This window comes from Cryptomeria japonica, chromosome 9, assembly GCF_030272615.1.
Source record: "Cryptomeria japonica chromosome 9, Sugi_1.0, whole genome shotgun sequence".
In the NCBI taxonomy this organism is placed as follows: domain Eukaryota; kingdom Viridiplantae; phylum Streptophyta; class Pinopsida; order Cupressales; family Cupressaceae; genus Cryptomeria; species Cryptomeria japonica.
The window spans coordinates 150,426,166-150,450,240 of record NC_081413.1 but is presented as its reverse complement, the minus strand read 5'-3'; positions in this window follow the sequence as shown (position 1 = coordinate 150,450,240).

Genomic DNA, 24,075 nt, shown 5'->3' with positions numbered 1-24,075 from the left:
TTGGAAAGAACTCTTTCAGACTATGATGCAGAAAAGGTGAAGAATTTCAAACTTGAAGATGATCTGAAGGCTGCATAGGATATCATTCAAGGACATCAAGAGAATCTCACTATTGCAAGGAACAAAAGAAGAGAACTTTTTGAAAAGATGAAGAATGATGATGATGAAAAAGAAACTCTTAATGATCTAGTGAACAAGCTGAGACAAGAAAATAGTACAATGAAGAATGAGATGCAGGATATGACTGTAGATTTTGTAAAGAGACTGGAACTCAAAAGAAGAATGAAGATTAATTGACTAGAAGAATCAATGATGCTGAAAATGAAAACCTAAGACTCAGTCATGAGAATGATATGCTAAAAACGGATCTAATTCACTTAGAACATGAAAAAACTGAACTCATGAGACAGAAAGATTTCTTGGAAAATGAGTTGGCTACTGCAAATCAACACAAGGATAAATTCAAGAAAAGTTCAGAGGAACTTGATAACATGTTGAAGAATCAGAAACCTAATGGAGATACAAATGGCCTTGGCTTTGAAGTTGGTGAAAGCTCTGGTATTGCAAACAATCATGATCGCAGCAAACCGGTAAGACAACCTAATGCTTAAAAATTTAATGGGAAATGCTTTAAATGTAACAAGTACAGTCATAGAGAAAATAAATGTAGATCTAGAAATTATCAGAACACTAATATACCCACTGGTCAATGTTCTAAATACAAAAAAGTTGGTCACAATTCAAAAAATTGCAGAATGAATGTAAGATGTTATATTTGTGGAATATTTGGACATCTATCTAATCAATGCAGAACATATACTGGCATAGGATATGGGAAAGCTATTCAGAAAAACAATGTGAGTTGTTATGCTTGTAACAAGATTGGACACATTGCAAAATTTTGTAGAAGTAAGGCATCACCGACAAACAACAAAGGACCCAGCTTGAAAGGAAAAGAAAAGGTAGAAGAGGTAAAGAAAGAATTTTCAAAACAATGGATTAGAAAGTTAGATCAAAATGTTGATGGGAATACTCTTCCACCGACAGAAAAGAGTATCACTCCACCGATAGGAGATTCTTCATCCAACTAAAGGAAAATCCTTTGGGTGGTATAGTAACTAATTGAAAACATGCTAATTAACCCTCAGTTGATAGTGAGAAGTTGAATTACTTCTTTATCGACAGATGAGTTAAGTTTGACTTAACCGACAAGCATTAAATGTGGTAGTTGAAGGATATAACACTACAAAACAAGTGTTTGGGCTCTTTTTTTATTCACCAAGCATTCAAATCTCTAGAGAGCACGAAAATCCCGAGTGAAGGCATCTTTAGCAAAAAGTGAAGCAGTTCATTCAAGAAACTCATCCTAAAGGCAGATTAAGGTATTTATAACTATGGCTTCTTCATCAACACCTGATTTTATTGCAAACCCTACTGTGATTGAAGTTATTAAGCACCCTAGATCTGTGTTCAAACTTATTCATGAAATTGTGAAGAAAGATGATACCCTAGGAGCATTCTCAAAAATACCTAAGGAAGTAGTTTATGCAGAGGATCCTACAATGTATATACATTATCATATTGATGAACTAGGAGCTGAAGATATAATGAATATGTATAGGACTAAAATCTGTGATGCAAATGGTATTATTAAAGAGGAACATAAGATAGTGGAAACCCTAGGCTTTGTAGACATTCTTAATATCCCTGATTTTCTGAAAGATGTGGTAAGAATAGTCTTAAGTAGAGTTCATAGAGAGTTCTTTTGGTTGGATTCCATCCATAAGATCACTAAAGAGGCAGTTAGGGCAGTGACAGACTTACCTTCCACCGATAGAAGGCCTGACATAACTAAGAAGGTTTCAAATGACATTGTGATGACCCTAACTGGTGTAACTTTTGATAAAAGATCCCTAAGAGTAAATGATGTGAAAGATATAAATGTTAGATTTGTTAGCATGATTCTCGAATATAAGGCTACACATGCAAATAGATTAAACTTAGTTTCCAGCTTACGTATTAAAAGTGCATATGACATGGTGAATGACAATGCAAGAATTGATGTGTGTGAATGGCTTAAAGATGAATTGATAGACAACTTGAAGAAAATAAAGGGTGATAAGAAGGGAACTTTCAGATTTGGTAACTTACTTGTATGCTTAATGTTATACATCACAAAGGAAGTACCCGGTATTGGTAGGAAAGACTTTGGTTTTGATATACCGATAGGAAAACAACTTCTTGATATATAGAACAACATGGGAGATAATAGGGAGAAAAACATAAATGAATATTTTCAAACCCTGAAAGCAAGAATGAAGACAAGAATAAGGCTATCTCAAGCAATTGTTGATAAATATCAAAAAGAGATATTCTTTGTGTTCAAGAAAGATGAAATTTGGATGGAGGCAGTTATCCCTAGGACTGTTTGGGTTACAGAGATGGGATATGAGGCTCATAACAACATAGTTCAAACTTATGTAAAAGCCCTCTTAGAAGCCCCTAAGGAACCGAAAGAAAAAGTATTTAGCAATGTTGAAACAATTGAAAGTGGCATTCAATCTACGAAAAGAGATAAGAAAACTAAGCAGATGGTTAGGAGAGGTTCAAGACAGGAAAAAGCAATAAAGGAAGATGTTTTGAATAAAACTAATATTAAGGAGAGTGAATTGGAAGGACTACAATTAGAGACACATCTCTCACCGGTTGCTACTTCTTTTGATAGTGAGTTACCCGCTGAATTCAAAAGAGTAGAAAGACAAAGAAAACCCTCATGGATATCCTCACCTACACCCAAAAGGACAAGATAAAAGAAACAAGTAGTTAGGCCTCCAGCTAAGAAATTAACACCAAAGAAAAGAAAAGAAAGATAGGTTATTCCACCATTTGATAAACTTCTGAATGAAATAACTGAGGATGGGAAATTGAAAAACATCAGTAGGTTATATAACACACTATCAAATGATGAAAAGGAGAGTATATAAAATAGTGTAATCTTACACTTGGACATCTATAAGAAATTTTTGATGGAAATTGTGGATGAGATACCCAATGATTTATATAGAAGGCTAGAAGCTAGAAGGGTAGCTATTGTTGAATTAGATAAGAAAATCAAAATAGAAAAGCTACTTGCAGTTCACCCAGTGAACTCCACACAAGAAATTGATGAGCTGATCATCAAGGAACTATACTCTTCCTCCATAGCTTGGTCCCACTCAGGAACCCCTGATGCTTCCCTAAATGTCTGTCAATCGGAAGTGGTAGCAATAAATGCATATGGTAGATCCTGATGCTGTGATCGAGTTCTCCGTGTATCTGAAGGATCCCCAACAAGAGAACCTGCTAACTCAAGTGTCTGTCGAGCCCAACAAGGTCTAGGTGGAGGTGGAGAATGAGGCTCCTTAACTACATGTGGACCCTGTGGAGGTGTAACCCTGCAAGTCAGAGTTGAAGGAGTCTCATCATCTGAATCACTAGCATCACTATCCACAATGGAGGAAGGTGGAGGAGGTAGAGAGGCTAAGCTAGGAGAGCTTTCCTCAAAGTGAACACTCCTCTCAATGAACACCTCATGTGTCTTAGGATCCATCAATCTATATGCCTTAACACCCTCTGGATATCCAACAAATATGCAAGGCCAACTCTGAGGTTCCAATGCTTTGCATATTTGCGGAGGTATACGAGCCCATGCTAGACAACCAAAGACTCTAAAATGTCTCACAATCGGCTTCCTACCAGCCCAAGCCTCAAAAGGAGTAATACCTTGCAAAGCTTTGTGAGGAACCCAATTCTAGATGTGTGTGGCACAACTGATAGCCTCTGCCCAAAAAGTGGGATGAAGAGAACGTGCATGTATCATATAGCTAGCCATTTCTTTGAGAGTTCTATTCTTGCGTTCTGCAACTCTGTTCTATTGTGGAGTGTAATCGACAGAATGTTGAAGATCAATCCCGTCAAATGTACAAAAATCCTCAAGTATTTTGTTCACATATTTCCTTCCATTATTTGTGCAAAGAATCTTGACCACTTTCTTGGATTGCTTCTCCACACGAGTCTTGAAGTCCTGAAGTCTATCAAATACTTCACTCTTATGAATGAGAAAGTAGACCCAAGTGATGCGGGAGTAGTCATCAATGAAGGTGAGGACATAGCGGGCCTTGCTAAATGAAGGTGCTAGAAATGGACCTGCTACATCGCTGTGAACAAGTTGAAGAACTTCCAAAGCTCTCCAAGCTTTCCCTTTATCAAACTTCTCTTCAGGATGCTTGCCCATGGAACAACCTGAACATACACCCTCTGAAAAACTGATTTGAGGTAGACCTATGACCATGTCTTTAGTGCTTAGCTGTTGAAGATAGCGGTAGTTGAGGTGACCAAACCGCTCATGCCATAGCTTACTTTCAAAATTTGAATGAGTAAGAAAGACCCTAGAAGGTGAACTTGGCACAAAGTGGGAGAATGAATAAAGACTTCAGTTGTCATTGACTTGTCCCACTGCTACCAAGGCATCATCATCAAGTTCCTTTACCACAACTGAATTTGGTGTAAACTCAACCTTTATCCCATTCCCATAGTGAGTGATTTGGTAGATAGAGAGAAGGTTAGTAGACAAGTTAGGAACATAGAGAGAATTCTCAAAAGTTCCATCATCCATGTCAACTAAACCTTTCCCTTCAACCTCAACTTGTGTATCATCATGTACGTAAATGTGAGGTACATTAGATGGCTCCAGTGAAGAAAACTGCTCCTGTGTAAAACCCATGTGATATGAGGCACCCGAGTCAAGTATCCATTGCTTTGAAGAACCTATTGTAGCCACAAATGCTTGCCCTTTTCCCTTAGAATGTGAGGAAGAGGAAGGAGATGAATCCTTCTTTGTGTAGGTGGATGGCAAGTTGATGTTGTTTTTCTTAAGAAGATTAGTTAACTCATCAACTTTCTTTGTGTGGCATCGATGCTCATCATGACCATACTTCTTGCAATATGCACAAGTTGGTTTATCCCTCTTAGGTGGTGTCCCCTTCTTGGAAGAGGATGAAAAATCGCCTTGTGATGGAGAGGATGATTGTCCTTTTTCCTATTGTGGCTTAGACTTAGAGTGCTTCTTCTTTTTGTTGGAATCTTTTCCTTGACTTCCTTGATTCCCTTGATTAGCCACCAAAGCCTTGGACTTTGAAGACTTGAGAAGTCCCATGTTCAACAACTTAGATTGTTCCAATATCAACATTTCTGTGAAAGCATCAAATGAAGGCATAACATAGGAACTCCCCACCATCAAACAATGAGTTTGGAAGCTAGACACAAATGCTGCATATTCTGGTGCAAGCTTGTCCAACAAGTTGAATATCAACTGAGCATCCTTTTTGTCAATTCCACAATCCTTAAGCTTTTCTCTTAGCTCATTTGCTTTGGTGACATAATCTTGGATTGTATCAAAACTCTTGGGATCCAAGTTGGTGAGCTCATTGTCAATTTTGTAACCTTTGATTTCATCAACTTGACCATACAATTTCTGAAACATATCCCAAGCCTCTTTGATTGTTGTACACTTCTCAATGTGAAAAATGAGGTCATCTGATACATACTTGCGCAAAGTTCCAAGAGCCATGCAATTCTTTGTGAGCCATTCTAACTGAGCATTAAGATCAGCCTTAGGATCAGGTGGTGCTACTATTGTTCCATCTATGTAATGCGTGAGACGCTTTTCCATTAATTTGCTCCATACTTTAATTTTCCATGATGCATAATTATGTGGAGTTAAAGGTGGAAATTTATGAGGACTCATTGCAACAAAAAGGAAAGAGCACAAAGAGAGGCACAATCACACAAGACACCCCCCCAAATTCACTCAATCAAAGGGCCCCCACCAAAAGTGATGATTTGGCACTTTATACTTAGTGCATATACAATGGGCCACTTGCAAAAAATGGCAAACTGGGATTCTGATTTCAATTTTACAACTGCCTCAATAAGGCCAAAAGAGACTCAAACTAATAATGAAAGAGATCTAAACTAAGATCCAAGCACTTTACAAGTACCTAATAGGCCAAATAAGACCAATATCTAAATGTAAAAATTCCACTCAAAATATCTAAAATATGATCATAGATTATGAAAGTAGACAAAAAACATGCACTTTCAAAAAAAATGGCACCTGAAAAGGAGGTTGTATGAGCTCAAACGAGGCCTTTGAATTTGCAGAATTGGGGATTAGATAGGTACAGCTGAGAGAATCCAAAAATTATGAAAAACTTTTGCACCAAAACTAGAAAATAACCACTCCACTGCAAAGAGAATGAAAAATTAGCCCAAATAAAAAAAAAATTACACCCAAAAAGGAGCAAAATTGAACAAGTTATGAGCCTCCAAAGTTGGCCCAAAAAACCAAACAGCTCAACGAAGAGGGGTCTGTGAATTTCCAAAAAACTGATTGGGCATTGACTGGGCATTGACTATTGGCAGTCACTGGAAATCTACTAGTCTATTCTTGGAAAAGTTTTACGGTGACCGGGAAATTTGGGCTGCGGCCGGGAAAGTTTGGCGGCGATCGGAAAGCGATGGCTGGAAGGGCTACCTGAGGGTTGGTGGTGGTTTCCGGAGGGCCAGCAGTGGCACCGGCGGTGGGGTTGGGAGGTCCTAGCGGCATCATAGAGTTGGGCAGTGTGGGAGCTAGGTGGTCAGCGGGGTGGGCGGCGCGAGAGCTGCGTGGGCGTTGCGCACTACGCAGGCGACTAGCGGAGCGGGGCGGCCGGTGGCTGGGCGGCGCTTGCTGGGCTAGGGTCTTCCGTGGGCTGTTGACGGTGCTTCTAGCGGTGGTCGCTGGGGCTACACAGAGGATGATGCTGATGTAGCATGGACCTGCAGGGCCTGCGGAAAATGGTACGGCGGGACGGGGGGGGGGCCTACGGACCCCCAAAAAAAATTTGTAATTTTAAAAAAAAAAAAAATCCCTTCGCCTTTTTTCAAAATAAATTTTTTTTTTAATTTTTTTTTTTCAAAAAAAACTTTTCTAAAACTAGGAAAATTTTCAGAGAAAAAAAATAATTGTTTTTTTTATAGATCCGAAAATTCCATACCATACCGCCCAAATTGGGCAAAAGATTCCTCCACCCCCAAAAATTGATTTTTGCCAAAAATGGTCAAATTTATACTTGATTTTTATGGAAACATCCTCCCATATGTGATGGTGAGGTCAAAAATGCTCCAAGATGCCTCCAAAAAGTGCATTTCCTCAGATCCAAAAATAGAAGCCTTCCATGATGTCTCCAAAAACCAATCAAATGAAGCCCCAACAGGTCTGATACCATGTAGGATTTTGCAAAGATCAAGGGCACAATGAAAAGCATAAAAAGAGATACAATAGAATGACAAAAACAAAACTGTATTCTCATCAATATGCAAAATGATCAACTGGATTAACCAATACAATGAATATAGGCTTGCTTATATAGGCAAGGCCATATGGATGTACGAGCACACAATTATGACATGTGGTTCAATGAGAAACAAGGGTAGGTAGGAGAAATAATATAATATTCCACAAGAGGTGGATGACCCACCGAATGTGGAGTGTAACAGCAAAATAAGACCACAAAAGGTGGAATTTCTCCTACAAGCTCTATCCCTATGTGCACACTTCCCTAAGTGTCTCAAATCCAAACTACGAAGAGATGCATTATCCTAAATTAACTTAAGTAAAGTGTAATAATATCCATAATGAATATTTATTTACACCAACATTTTCAACTAGTCACTAGCATGTTGCACTTATGGCAGGTAGACTAAATGAAATAACAGAAGAGACTGCAGATCAATGGGATATATTTTTTGTTGAAAAAGAGAAACAAGAAGAGCTAAAAAGACCAAAGACTATCAGAGTCTACCAAAAGGATAAAGGGAAAGGTAAGGTAGGTGGACCTCCAAGCCTAAAAATAACAGACAATTTACCCCCACCAACCTCTGATACTCCACCGGTACAAACTGGTGACACACAACCGGCAATAGAGAGTATGGAAACACCACATGAGGATAGAAATCTTGATTCTGAGGTGTTATACACAATGAACATTGACACACAAGAAGTCAATATTGTGGTGGACAAGGAAACAATTGACAAAAAGGATGTGGCAACTGAGCCACCGACTGAAAATGTTGAAGTTGGAAACATTAGAATTGGGAAACATCAATAAACTGAAAAATCAAATGAACCCCTGGTTACTGGAAAAACAAATACCGCAGGTATGCATACTGATGCATCTACTGAACCTCCGACAACCACTGAAACTAGAATACCTACTGAGTCACCAACAGTAGACAACACAGAGGTAAGCAAAGAAAAACTGGCAGTGGACTCTATAATGAAATCCTCAGAGGCACAAACAAAGACACCTTCAGGAAAGGACACTGAGAAACTAGTAAAACAATAGGTTCATACTAGGGTAAACATTGAGAAACAGGCTCCTTCACAGATAGTGCCACCGGCTACATCTGACAAGCTTAAGCCATTGGTAGCTGAAATGCGAACACAAACTGACCCTCCGGAGAAAGAGGAAAGCAAAGAAATCACAACCATTGGCAAATTACAAATTGTGAAAATAGTTGGGTAGACATCCGGTACATCTATGATTGAATTTAGGCCTACAAATGTAACAGAGGTACTCTTGGATTCAATAAAGAAAATAATAGAGTGTAATGCACAGGCATATAAAGCTATAGATGACACTTTACCAATTTTGAAGATGATAGCTTCAAAGTGTATCATAGATAATAAAGATTCTTCTAGCCAATTAGACACATTGTCTAAGTATATAACCAGCAACCTAATAACACTGGACCAGATAAATGAAGATACACTCAAAGAGAAAATGAATAAGGAGAAAGAAAAATTCTTTGAGGAAATTGTTAACAAGAATAAGGAACAAATGGAAACCTTATTATGGGCATTAGGAGAAACAATTTTGGATTTCAAGAAACTCTGTAGAGATACTTGCAAAACTGATATTCTGACAAAGGACATAGATGCAAAGATCAGCAAAGGACAAAAAGAAATCAACAATATTGCTAACAACTTAATAGGAACATCAGATTCATTTTTGTAAGTTGAAAAGAATATTGTAGTTCTTGAGGAGAAAATTGAGAAGTTAGAAAAAGATAAAGAAAAGATAAAGTTTAAGGCAAAGGATTTAAAATGCAAACTAGGCCCTAAACTGGATTACCTCATTTCTTTGAGAAAAGAAATTTTTGAGGCTCTAGTTCCAAGACTTAAGACACTGGAAGAGAAAATGCACATACTCACTGGTACAATTCAGAGAATAGAAGTGGCATTAAAGGATAGCAAAAGGTTCAACGACCGTCAAAATTTTACATTGCCAGACATCTATCAGATTGTAACTCATCAATTACAAGGATCTAGGCAGGAACCACACTCCATTGACAATGAATGATAGCCTTTGTCATTGATGTCAAAGGGGGAGTAGTGGAGATGAGAAAAATGATCAAAAGAAAGACATCATCAACTCAGAGGGAGCCCACATTTTGGTAACACAGTTTTGACAAAGTTTTGGTAGATTCTTTTTTGACACTTTTGTATTTTTCTCATGAGTGTTGCCATCAATGCCAAAGGGGAGATTGTTGGCAAATGCAAACTCCATTGAAAAATTGTAGGTGATTGAAGGTATTTTCATTGATGTCAACCTTACAATCATATGATACTAGTAGGCACCGACACCGACAGACTCTACACCGGCATACAGTTCAGCAGCACCGAAAAGATTACGAACACCTTGGCCGATAGGATTTTTGCTTAATTATATTTTGTATTTAATTGTAAATTTTTTTTGTAAAGCTGACATGGCAGATTGTAATATGACTCATATAAGTATGAGATCTTGTAGATCATTTAGAGTGTATGAATGTATGGTTAGAAAAATGCAGACCTAATATGCGAATTGCAAGGCAGATTTTGGATAAGGGTTTATGATTATTACAGAGCCTAAACTGGTACTGAACCTAGCATAGCAGATGCTGATCTGAAGCAGTACATGACATTGGATTTGTATAATCCAATTTTGTATGTCAGTGAGACTTTTTTTGTAAATGAGCAGTGAGCTCTAGGCGCTTGGCCTTCCTGCATGTGCAGGCCCCTATTGTAACAATAATATTCCCTTATTGGCCAATAAGCGAATATTGTGGGTCACAAATCCCACCGAGGTTTTTCTCACACCGAGTTTCCTCATTATAATATTGTGTTATGGTGTGTCTTTCATGTTGTGCTTATTGTTCTTATTTACTATATTAATTTTGGTTTACCAGTACACTGTTTTGGAATGCTTTTCATATAATAAGTTCAAAAAATTACCTAACCAGTCAAATACTAATTCACCCCCCCTCTCAGTATCTTTGGGAATCCTAGCATGCTTTTCCCCTATTGACCGGTATCTTGGTCAAACACAAAGATTTGGTTTTTCTATTTCATTCATCTGCCTCAATCTCCTCAATCACTCTAAGCTAGATCATAGTTGTCCTCTACACCTCAATCCACAAACCCTTGCAATAGCTCTGTAACATGTCCTGTGATTTGTGGGACCTTCTATTTATGTCGACAAACCCTGCAACTACCCTGTCAGTGTACATTCCATCCTTATCCAAATGCAGGTTCACCACCTTGACTCCAAATGACATCCATGTTGACCATCTGCTAGCTTGGTTCTTCATGTCGGTCTAGATAGGATCACCATCCTACCAATTCTATAGGTTACTCTTCTTTGCTGGTATACAAACCTTGCCAACATCTCACACTCTATTGGTTAACTCATCATGTCTGCACTCTACAAAAATGCAAGTGGAACACCCTAACCGATCGTCAAACATGTCTATCTTGAGCCTTCTCATTCCCACAAGGTGGGAGGATATCTGAAATTGCATCCTGCTCATATTACCAGTGGACTTACATACTCGTAAACCTTCTTGATGACACTTTGTCTTTAATTATCAGCGAACTTCATCTTTAGTCCAACCATTCTCCTTTGACTACTTCTGATTAGCCTTGCCTTCTCCCTGATCAGCTCGGAACCATATTACAACCGGTTTGTCAAGATGACAAACACATCACTCCTCTTCTGTAGTGGCATCTCAACATGCCTCTACCTCTTCTCTCTTATCTCAAAGAATCATGATGCACACTATGCATACCTAGAGATAAGTTCCACTTACCGGTGGACTGACCCTTTGACATATGTATTCTGCAATGTACTCATGTGACTTCCCTATTTGTGTAGCATATCTTCAAACAGGCACATGTGATCCAGTGTGGGCACATTCATTATCATTCATCTCTTCATATGGTGACTGCATCTTCATTAGGTGGGAGTCTCGCTATTCTGCAACCTTACAACATAATACCTATTCATTCTTCTCCTCCATTGTTGATGTGGTTCAGGTAACATTCTGCCTCTTCATCACAAACAACCACTCAAACACCTTGCCCATCCTTCTTGTACACTGGTCATAACCTTTACAGGCTAACAACTGTTCATTGAGTTGATCTGACATCTCCATGTCAACACATCACTTACTAGTTGACATCCTTTCCTTACCGGTGATGCATTGTACTGGTACCGCTCACTTTCCCAACTCATCCTCACAAGTTAGGTAGAACCTTGTGTACAAGTGACTCCCGAGGTCATCTTCCTTACCTTAACGGTGTTTTGCAAGACAAGGTGATATCTAAGATATCTCAACCTGTACTCCTTCTTGACAATGTTGCGCATACATCTCTCATACTCGTAGTCATCCCATATCGATTGACATCAATGACAATACAATGCCAACAATCTCCCCCTTTGGTATTGATGTCAACTCATGTAGTATCCGACATACTACATAATCCTTCTCCCCCTTACTATCATCCATGGATTCTCACACCTGTAGTATACAGTATACTACAATCATTCTTCTCCCCCTTTGACAACAATGACAAAGGGCACTATCAAGAGATCATTCCTCCCTGTATTTACCGGTCACTGACAAAATTATTTCTCTCCTTTTTCTTTAACAATTGTTCCTCTTCCTTTGATACCAATTATTACGTTTTGTTACATTTTCTCAAGTCACAACACTTGAGATGGAGGATTCAACCATCAAATAACACGAATTGAGCATGTAAAATCTATACCATTTGTTAAAACACTCAATTTGCAAAGGGATGTGTCAGTGAACATTACTGACCTATCGGTCAACCTACATCACCTCATGTTTGATGCAAATTTCTTTAGGAATCAAATGTGATTGTACTACCTGTTGTGACGTTTTCACACATTGCCCCATTGCAAATGGGAACCCCCTTCTTTTTAGGCCCTCCCAGTTTTTTGGCTTGCATTTTTGTGGTCTTTTCACAGTAGTCTTGTCAATCTCTCTTCTTTGCAAGTGTTTGGGGGTCATATTAATTAAATTTGCTTTTTGTTTGAGTGAATTTGGTTAAGTCTAGGACTCATTTTGTGAATTTTAGGGTTTTTGCCTTCTGTCCTAGATTTTAGGGGTTTCTGTTAGGGTTTTGGAAAAACTGAACATACAACTAGAATCATGACCCTTCAAGGAACCTCCTAGTAAAATTTGAGCCAAAACGAAGAAACTTTCTATTTTTAGAAAGTTCCTTTTTTTAGGGATTTTACTAAGTCCCGGATTGGTCTGATTTTGCCAAAAATCAAACTTACTATTTTTACTAAGTTCTATTTTTAGTAAGCTTCTATTTTTAGTAAGTTCTTTTTTGACCTATTTTGCCCAAACCTTGACATTTTGAAACACTTAATATTTGGGAAAATCTATTTTTGGCAAGATCTTTATAGGAAAACACTGAAAGTTGAATATCTTCAAAGACGCTGAAGACTGAATGTTCCTGAAGACCATTTCTAAATCCGAAAGAGTCAGAAGGTAGACAAGTTGGATAAAAAATGGTTAAGTTTGGAACTCCTATTCCAGAAGAAGAAAGCATGCAAAATCATCCAAGTCCATAAATTCACATCAATCCACCAATGTCATCCTGATCCGAAAATGGCCTAAAATTTGAGTAAGTCTAGAAATTTGGAAGATCTTCCAAAATCCAGAATTTGCATTATGATTCCTATGGACCTGAAACCACTCTCAAACATCCTGACAATATATATGAAATATAACTTAAAGTATAAAAAAGGAAAAAGACATATTGAAGATACCACTTATACTTAAATGTTATATTTCATATCTATATCCCGATGAAGAGCCTGGAACTTGTGAAAAAAAAATCCACCTCTCCATGGACATGGCCAAAATGCGCCCAAGTCAAGGCTGGGGCGTTGAAACCAGGAAGGCATTCACAGGAAGAAAATCCATGAATCCATGGGCATAATGAAAATTTCACCTGAGCTAAAAGAATTGGAATTTTGCCTAAGGCACGGAATCCAAGGAGTCAAGGAGGAATAAAAAGCAGAATTCCCCTTGGGTGAATTTTCAGTTATGCTATTTTTAGACATCAAATCCCAGCCAAATATGGAAATTTTTATAGATTCAAAATCAGGACGAAATTCCCCATCCAATGAACCTGACTCCTAAAATTTAGGAAGATCCCTAAAAATAGGGATGTTGAAAAGGAGATATGGACAATTCACAAAGTAATGGAAATTCCTTCCTTCAAAACATAATTCCAGGAAAGGTGAAAGATTGACTAAGTGTTGGAAATTCCTCCCTTCATGATAGAGTTCCTGAAAAAGGTGAAAATTTGGCTAAGTGTTGGAAATTCCTTCCTTCAGGACAGAATTCCAAGAAAGATGAAAATTTGGCTAAGTATTGGAAATTCCTTCCTTGGAGACAAAATTCCAAGCAAGGAAGAAATACACCCAAGGATGAATTGAACATAAAATTTCTAAGGCAAGGAAGGAATCAGGGATGAATTGAACAAGAAATTTCCCCTCTAGGGAAAAATTTGAAAAAATCCATTCTCGGGCATCAAATCACATCCAAATTTTAAAAGTTTTACAGATTTGGATTCGTAGGAGAATTTTCTCTCTCCTGGACCATGGAACCCTAATTTGGAAATTTTCCTAAAAAATAAGAAATGTGCAGAATTGATGAAAAACCTTCTTCAAGCAAGGAAAGTTGAGGAGACTTCAAGAAAATTCTTCCTGAATCGAGTTTTCCCTCTCCAACAATTCCAGATGTGTAGGAGTGGATATACGATGGCAGAGTCCATTTGCATGGCGAGGATCTATTGAACGCATGGTAGTATGGTGATGCATTCGTTGCTGGAATATTTGACCAAATGGCAACCTGGTCATTGCATGTTGAATTTATGGCAAATTCTTTTTTCATGCAGCTGCCGCATGTGGAAATGATGGAGCATTTATGACATAATGGGGTGATTTTTGCATGGATGAATATTCAATGCATGTTGGGTGAATTTGAAGGAGGTGGTGCATTTAATGCACAGTGGATGCTATTTTGGGTACTTTTGAATTAATTGTATATGGGCATGATGGGTTATTAATTGGAGATTCCCACCTTGTTGCATCATGTGTGGATAATCTTTTAGGGAAAACCCTAATTAGGGTTTGCATGTAAACATGGCCTGAGGCCTATATAAAGGGGTGACCCCCTCATTTGTAAAGAGAGGGAGCTTTGTATGAAATTGTTGCGATAAGCTTTGAGATAATAACAGTGAAACATTGTTCTTTGATGGTGTCCACTTAAGTTATTTCTTTTAAAGCTTGCATGGTTTCACCTTCCTCACTTAGATTAGAATTAGTTTAGTGCTTTGATTCCAATGGAGAATGTAATGGTGTTTGATGAAATTCCATGGTTCATACTTTTTGCATCTTGCTGATTGTAAGTTGCAATGTAAAGTTAGCCTAAACCCCCAAATTTGTGCTAAGTTCAATTGTGAATAGTAATTTGGATTGCGCCGTGTTGGTTATTCAGATGCACTTTTCTCAATATGAAAATCCTCCAACATCCTTAGCAGATTGCACCGGTTCCTACAGAGTTGTAGTTTATCTTGGCAAAGCAGAGCTTGGTTTATTTGGAATATGTCCATCAAAGCACTATCCATTGTTATCACTGCCCTTAGGAGTAGATTTAGATCCTTCTAAACCCTTTCCCTTTTACTTTCCGTTCATTTTAGTCCGTTCGAAGTAGCAGCATCACAGAATTGTCATGTCCAATGATGGAGTTCCAACCACAACTAAGAAGTGAAAGAATGATGCAAACGTAAGGCCCCTTGGATTACCAACAAACACATCAGCCAACTGAGTCACGTTCATGCATTGAAGGAACCTTGGATTCGATTGTTTGAACTTCTTGCAATCTTATCATACAATCGCACTTTGATCAAGAGAGAGTGAAGTGACCGTTAGGCAACTTTATTTTGTGTTAGACGTTGTCATAAAAAACACGTCAACACTACCAATATAACCAACCAGAGGATAGGTAGATACTCCATTCAATGAAATTGTCCTGGTATTCCTACTGCAATTTTCATCATCTGTAGTTTGGGCAGTCAGTATCCTTATTAGTTCAAGCATGTCGGCTTGGCATCATGAGCACTTGAACTCTCCCTAAGTCACACATCTCAGGTTCTCATCATCGGTCAGGTCCAATACCAAGACTCCAATCTTTACCATATATTGGTTGAGCTATTCATATATGATCATATGATGATTTTTCAGTTCCATTATATCCACCATAGCTTATGATATGATCCTAAATTCATACAATGCCATACAATGACATCATCTTGCCATAAGATATGCAAGCCTGCATGATCAGCAATTGGGCCTACTCATGTCATCCAGATCTTCATCAATACAACCTAAGACATAGCTTCACTTCAAGCTACCGGGGCTATTGCAATGATCTGCAACCTCATTGTCTTACATAACCTGCAAGTACGTGTTATTAGTCATACTGGTAACAATCTACACATACCAGTTTCTTGTACTGGTCCATTATCACTACCAAAGAACCTTCCTATGACTCCTAGAATCTTTTGTCACCATGTATCTGATTCCAATTGTTAACTGGTCATGCATAGACACATTAGTAGTGAATCAACATTCATCTATAGGTGTGTAGTCAAGGAAGCTTCTACACACACCTATCTTTTCATTTTCATTCTTCATACCGACAACAACATGTCCTTCCATGTTGCCTTCTTCATTGAGGGGGTGAATGATAAGTTTAATTTACTACTCCCCATAAGATCTTACATCTCCTTTAGGTCTTAGGAGACATTACCTATGCAATGGGTGCACAATGTTGGTCCATGGTATTCTTCCTCCATGCCTACTTGGTCTCATCCTTCTTCCCATTTCCAGGGTTGGGAGTAGGTCTTTCCTTCTTTTATTGATGGGTCTTTCCATTTCCTAATTCTCCATCACAGTCGAAAAGTAGTGCTATAGTAGCACACAATATCCATCCCAACTTCATGATTGGAGAATATCTTGACATACCGGTTTTACCATCTTCCCCTGGTCATGTTGTTGTGACTAGCAACTGAAACCGGTGGGCCTCTTCCTCTTGAGGGACATTTCTCCTTAGGTTCCATGCAGGTCTCTACCTTCCATATGCTCTATTTTTACCTTTCTATTGGGCATAGCTATTGTACCAACCTCCATGTGGTTGAAGATTCCTTTACTTGCACTCAAACTCTCTATGGCCAAAAACATTGTAGTTATGATAGATAACATTTGCATAACCTGGAGAGGGGACATGCATGTATCTACTGCTGAATATGTTTTGATCATATGCTTGATTTCTAAGAGATCCTACATTATCCTTTCTAGATATCTTTCTACATTTCCATTCCCTATGGCCATAAGCATTACATGCAAAGAAGTAATTGGTAAATGATGGCATGTGACTTACAAATTAATTTTTCCATGCATGAGGAGATCTTGCCAGTTTTGCATCTCCATTTTGTTGGAATTCTACACTCTTATCAGAATAGTTGGTGTTGTCATTCATGGCAACCATCTACCAACCTTCTGGCATTCATTTGGTAAAGCCACTGGTAGTTACTGGCACTGGCATAGACATCTACATACATCGGTAGACACTACACCGACAATGACAACAATGCATACCGACACCCCAGCCGATAGGGAATAAACTTTTGTTTATTGTATTTAAATGTAATTATCTTTTGTAAAGCCGACATGGAATATTGTAAAAGACTTATATATGTATGAGATCTTATAGGTCATTATAGAGAGGTATGTATGTATGGAAGTATAAAAATTATGTATAAGGTGATATAGTTGATAGCGAAGGTTTTGGTAATGGAATGAGCTTAAACTGGTATTGAACCTGACATAGTTGATGCTATTTTGAAGCAATACATTGTATTGGATTTTATAATTCACTTTTGTAGTCAGTGTGACTCTTATTGAGGAGTGAGCTCTAGGCAGTTGGCCTTCCTGCATGTGCAGGCCCCTCATTGCAAGTAATATTTATTCATTGGTCAGTGAGTGAATATTGTGGGTCACAGATCCCATCGAGGTTTTTCCCAAACTGTTTTTCCTTGTTAAAACATCTTGTGTTATGGTGTGTTTTCTATACTATCTTTATTGTTCCTATTTATTGTATTAATTCTTATTTACTAGTACATTGTTTTAGGATGCAAAGTTCTTCATAAATTTTAATATTCAGCAAACCAGTTAGATACTGATTCACCCCTTGCCCCTCTCAGTATCTTTGGGACTATTAGTAATCCTAACAATTGGTATCAGAGTCTAGTCCTCTATTTTCAAAAGCCTAATAGCTTGAGGAAGATTCTAACACTGGTATAGATGGAGAACTTAAGAAAACAATTGGAAGGAGCTCTTGTAGACTATCATGTAGAGAAGTTGAAGAATATCAAACTTGAAGATGATTTGAGGACTGCACAAGAATTCATTCAACGACTTCAGGAGAATCTTACTATAGCTTGAAATAAAAGAAAATAACTTCATGAGAAGATGCAGAATGATAATGATGAAAAGGAAACTCTTAATGAACTTGTGAACAAATTGAGACAAGAAAACAATAATATGAAGAATGAAATGCAATATATGACTATGAGGTTTTGTAAAGACGTTGAAGATAGAAAGAAGAATGAAGATGACTTGACTAGGAGACTTAATGATGTTGGAATCAAAAATCTAAGACCCAGTCATAAAAATGATATGTTGAAGACAAATCTGATTCACATGCAACATGACAAAATTGAACTCATGAGACAAAAGGGAATTCTAGAAAATGAGTTGGCTACTAAAAATCAACAAAAAGAGAAATTCAAGAAAAGTTTAGAGGAACTTGATGATATGTTGAAAAAGTCAGAAACCAAATGGAGATTATAATGGACTTGGATTTGAAGTTGGAGAAAGTTTTGGTACTACAAACAATCATGATCACAGTAAACCGGTAAGACAACCTAATGCTTACAAGTTTAATGGGAAATGTTTCAATTGCAATAAATATGGTCATAAAGCGAATCAATGTAGATTTAGAAACAATCAGAACATCAATGCACCCACCAGTCAATGTTCCAAATGCAACAAAGTTGGTCATAATTCAGAAAACTACAAAATGAATGTGAAATGTTATGTTTTTGGGAGATATGGGCACTTATCTAATCAATGTAGAACACAAATTGACATAGGATATGGAAAAGCTATTCAGAGGAATAATGTGACTTGTTATGCTTGTAACAAGATTGGACATATTGAAAAATTATGTAGAAGCAAGACTTCACCAACAAATAATAAAGGACCCAGTTTGAAAGGCAAAGAAAAGGTAGATGAGGTAAAGAAAGAATTTTCAAAACAATAGATTAGGAAGATGGATCAAAATATTGATGAGACTATTTCTTCACCAGTAGAATAGAGTATTACTCCACCAGTAGGAGATTTTTTATCCAACTGAGAAGTAACCCTTTGGGGGTATTTCCGCAAATTGAATATCATGCAGATTACCCTCAGTCGATGGTGAGAAGATAGATTTCTTCTTTGCCACTAGATGTGTTAAATTTTCACTTAATCGATGAGCATTTAATGCAGTTGTTGAAAGAAATGTCATTATAAATCATCGGATTTCCCTCATTTTTTATTCATCGAGCATTCAAAATCAGCAAAGAGCTAAGGCATTCAAGGTGAAGGTGTGAAGTGATTTCTTTCAAGCATTCAGATACTCTAAGGAAGATAAAGGTATTTTTCAAATGGCTTCATCTTCTGCTCCCAAATTTATTCCAACCCCTAATATCATGGAAAATGTAAAATGCCCTAGGCTTGTGTTTAAGATAATTCCAAAAGTAGCTAAACAAGATGATTCCATAGGTGCTTTTTCAAAAATTCCTAAAGGTGTAGCTTATGCTGAAGACCCTAGGATTTATTCATTGCAACACTGAAGAATTAGGTTCTGAGGAATTGCTGAAAATGTTTAAAACCATAATTTGTGATGAAAATGGCACTGTAAAACCCGAACATAAAATTATGGAGACTTTAGGTTTTGTTGAGATACTGAATATCCTCAAATTTCTAGAAGTAGTGAGAATTGTCCTAAGTAGGGCACATGGAGAATTTCTATGGTTGGATTTTGTCTGCAAATTTACCCGACAAGCATAGGGCAGTAACAGGTTTACCCTCAACCAACAGTAGACTAGACAAAACAAAGAAAGTTCCTAACAACAAAGTAATGACCCTAACTGGAGCAACATTAGACAATAGATCACTAAGAGTGAATGACATTAAATGCATCAATGTGAGATTCATAAGTATGGTTTTACATTACAAGACTACACATGCAAATAGGATTAATTGAATTTCTAGTCTTTGCATTAATAGTGCTTATGAAATGGTCAACAACAATACAATGATTGATGTGTGTGAATGGCTGAAAGATGAACTCATAGATAATTTGAAAAAGATTAAAGGAGATAAGAAAGGGACATTTCACTTTGGTAATCTTTTAGTATGCTTAATGTTGTATTTCACAAAGGAAATCCCTGGTATAGGACAAAAAGACTTTAGATATGAAATACTGGTTGGAAAACAATTATAGGAAGCTTTTACCGGCATGGGAACTGCAAAGGACAATAATATAACTGAATACTTTAAAGCTTTTCAAGCCAAAATGAAAACTAGAGAAAGACTACCGTAGAGTGTAGTGGACAACTATGGTAAAGAAATCTGTTTTGTAATAAAAAAGGATGAGACATGGATGGAAGTTGTACTTCCTAGGACTATATGGGTAATTGAAATGGGCTATGAGGTAGATTTCAAAATTATTGAGACATATGCAAAAGCTTTGTTAGATGCACCAAGAGAACCAACAAAAGAAGTTTTTGGTAGTGCAGAAACTATTGAGAGTGGTGTGAAAACAATGAAGCAAAGGAAGAAAAGACAAAAATATATTAGGGATGCATCAAAGAAGGTAAAGTAAATCAAAGAAAATGTTATGAACATTACTGGTATAATGGCTAGTGAGTTGGAAGGACTTCAATCGAAGGCACACATTGTAGGTCCCGGAGACAACTGAGAGGGGGGGGGGTGAATTAGTTGTCTAATAAATTCAAATCAAAAACTTATTAACCAACTTAATTCTTAATACCGGTAAGATAGTTAAGTATGCCAGTAAACAGTGTTAATAGAAAATTGCAATACCGGTAAGAATTAAAGCATGAACCATAAGCACAAAGTCATCCACAACACATGACACCAATATTTGTACGTGGAAACACTGTAAGGGAAAAAACCATGGTGGGAAATCTTACCCATAATCAGATGATACTACTGCAGATAGTAAGTGTACAAAGAGGGGTCTGCACATGCAGAAAGGCCAACAGCCTAGAGCTCACTGCTCAATCACAAATGGGAGTCGAACTGACTACAGTTGGATGGTTAAATCCAATGAGAATGTATTGCACAAAATAGCGTCTTCATATGCTGGATTCAGTACCGGTGTAATGCTGATATGCTTCTACAAAAACCTAACTTCACCTTCAAATGATGTCTTCGTGTATATTCCTGCTTAATCTCGCATATACCCTTCCTTAAATCTTTTTCGCATGCCATACTTGATCTTACAAATAAGATCTTACATTTATACCATACCCTAAGACCAATTTTAGTAGGTTGGCTCTACAAGATATTACAATAAAAACATTTTACAAATAATACAATATCCGATGCAATAACCGATTGAACATGTCAGCTTAATGCATTTACAACAATAATAAATCATCTCCATAGCGTGCCATGCTGATCTGGAAAAGATAAACCTACCGGTGTAACCCTAGATAACCTGGACCTATTTGCCGGTAAAAGTAAATATGCAAATGAGAATATACCAATTATTATTACTTCAAAGTAAAGTGACCACATGATGTCTTCGATATTACCAAGTGTCTTCCATGTTAATGCAGGTACCGGTGAACATTATATCCTATTGGTTAACCATATACCGGTAACTATTTGCATAGTTTACTGTTTGCCGGTGAATGTTGCTGGATCTCCAAAGTAGGTGTATTTAGCAGGTGTTGACATCAATGACAAAACCATACCAAAATACCAACAATCTCCTCCTTTGGCATTGATGGCAACACAAGATGGAAAAACCATCAAAGTACCAAAACAGAAATGCCAAGTACAAAAATCAACAATCTCCATTTCTCCCCCTAGGAGTAATATGTGTTTATACCAATCTCTCATACCAATCTCTCCTCAAAAAGATAATGGATTTTTAATAGATCTCTCCCTAATGTTTTTCCATATATCTCTCCCCCTTTGACATCAAATGCCAAAGTCACAAAAAGTCAAGTTCATACAAAATACCAACCAAGTCAATATACCAACTACTCCCCCTGAGAAGTAGCTTCCTCATCAAATACCGAAATAAAAGATTTGTCCATTTAATTCTACTAGTTAATGATAATCATCAACTATCTAAGTCTCTACTAGTGGAGGTAAGACTATGAGCTGATCTCTGAGATACTCAAAAGTTTCCTTAGGCAAAGGTTTTGTGAAAATATCTGCATGTTGTTCTTTAGTATTCACATAAACTAATTTTATCTCCTTTTCTTCAACCTTTTCCCTTAGAAAACTTAGTTTGATAGAAACATGTTTTGTTTTAGAATGTAATACTGGATTCTTAGATATATCAATTGCTGCAATGTTATCACAATATATAGTAATAGGTTCCTTGCATTTTACCTTTATGTCTTTCAACATTTGCTTAAGCCAAAGTACCTATGTACAGTTTGTTGCTACTGCAACATATTTTGATTCTGCTGTTGATAAAGATGTACAACTCTGTTTCTTACTTAACCAAGAAACTAATCTCTTTCCAAGAAAGAATGCTCCTCCAGTGGTGCTTTTTCTATCATCCACATCTCCTGCCCAATTTGCATCTGTGTATGCATATAGATCAAAATTTTCATCTTTAGGATACCATAATCCAAGATTTGTTGTGCCTTGTAAGTACCGGAAAATCCTTTTTACTATTGATTCATGATTTTCCCTAGGATTACTCTGAAATCTAGAAACTATACATACTGCATTCATAATATCAGGTTTGGTTTGTGTCAAATACAGTAAACCTCCTATCATAGATTTGTATCTAGTTGGATTAACAAGTGTAGATTCATCCCTTTGAGATAATTTGTCATTTGTAGTCATAGGTGTGCTTACCAGTTTAGAGTTCTCCATCCCAAATTTCTTTAGTAATTCTTTGAAGAACTTGGATTGTCTCATAAATATACCTTTATCAGTCTAAGAAATTTGCAAACCTAAAAAGAATTTTATTTCTCCAATCATAGACATTTCAAATTTTTGCTGCATTTCAAGAGAAAATTCCTTACATAATCCATCTTCTCCTCTAAAGATTATATCATCAACAAATACTTCCATAATCAAGATGTCATCATTAGCTACTTTGTAATATAAATTGCTATCTGCATTTCCTTTAGTAAAACAGAGCTTTTCTTAATCTGAAAACCATATCATTGCCATCTGTCAAAGAAAATCCATCAGGTTGTTCAATATAGACTTCCTCTTCAAGATCTCCATTCAAAAATGCACATTTAATATCCATTTGATAAACTTTGTAATCCTTGTGAGCTACAAAGGCCAAGAATAATCTAACTGCCTCAATTCTGGCTACCGGTGCAAAGGTTTCATTGTAATCAACTCCTTCTTTCTGAGAATATCCCTTCCACACTAGTCTTGCTTTATTTCTAACAACCTTACCATCTTCATTGAGTTTGTTTCTAAATACCCATTTGGTTCCAATTACATTTTTATTTTCAGGCCGGGGAACTAATGTCCAAGTATTATTTTTCTCAATTTGTCCTAATTCTTCTTCCATAGCTTTAATCCAAAATTTATCTTCACATGCCTAATTGATAGATAATGGTTCAATTTGAGAAATAAGACATACCTCTTCATTACCCAATCTTCCTCTTGTCATGACTCCTTTAAATTTGCTTCCAATTATCTGATCCTCAAAATGATTCAGTCTTACATACCGAGGTGTCTTAGTCTATTGTTGTTCTTCAATTACTATGGAATCCTCTGATGATACCGGAGTAACTCGATCATCATTCTGTACCGGTGGATTTACTGTTGGTTCATTTGTCATAATTTCTATTACCGGTTCAGAGTCTATATACTTTGAAGTTCCTCTAAATTGTTCATCAATCTTTACATTTGTACTTTCAACAATTTTCTGTAATCTTTTATTAAAACATCTATAAGCTTTACTCTTAGATGAATAACCAAGAAATATTCCTTCATCACTTCTAGGATCAAACTTGCCAATATACTCATCTCTTCTAATATAACATTTACTTCAAAAAATTCTGAAATACTTAAGAGTAGGAGTATTACCAAACCATAGTTCATGAGGGGTCTTACTGGTTTCACCTTTGATGTGAACTTTGTTGAATGTATAGACAGCAGTGCTTACTACCTCTCTCCAGTACACATGTGGTAGATTTGCTTCTAATAACATACTTCTTGCTACATCCAAAATAGTTATGTTTTTCCTTTCAACAACTCCATTCTATTATGGTGTTCA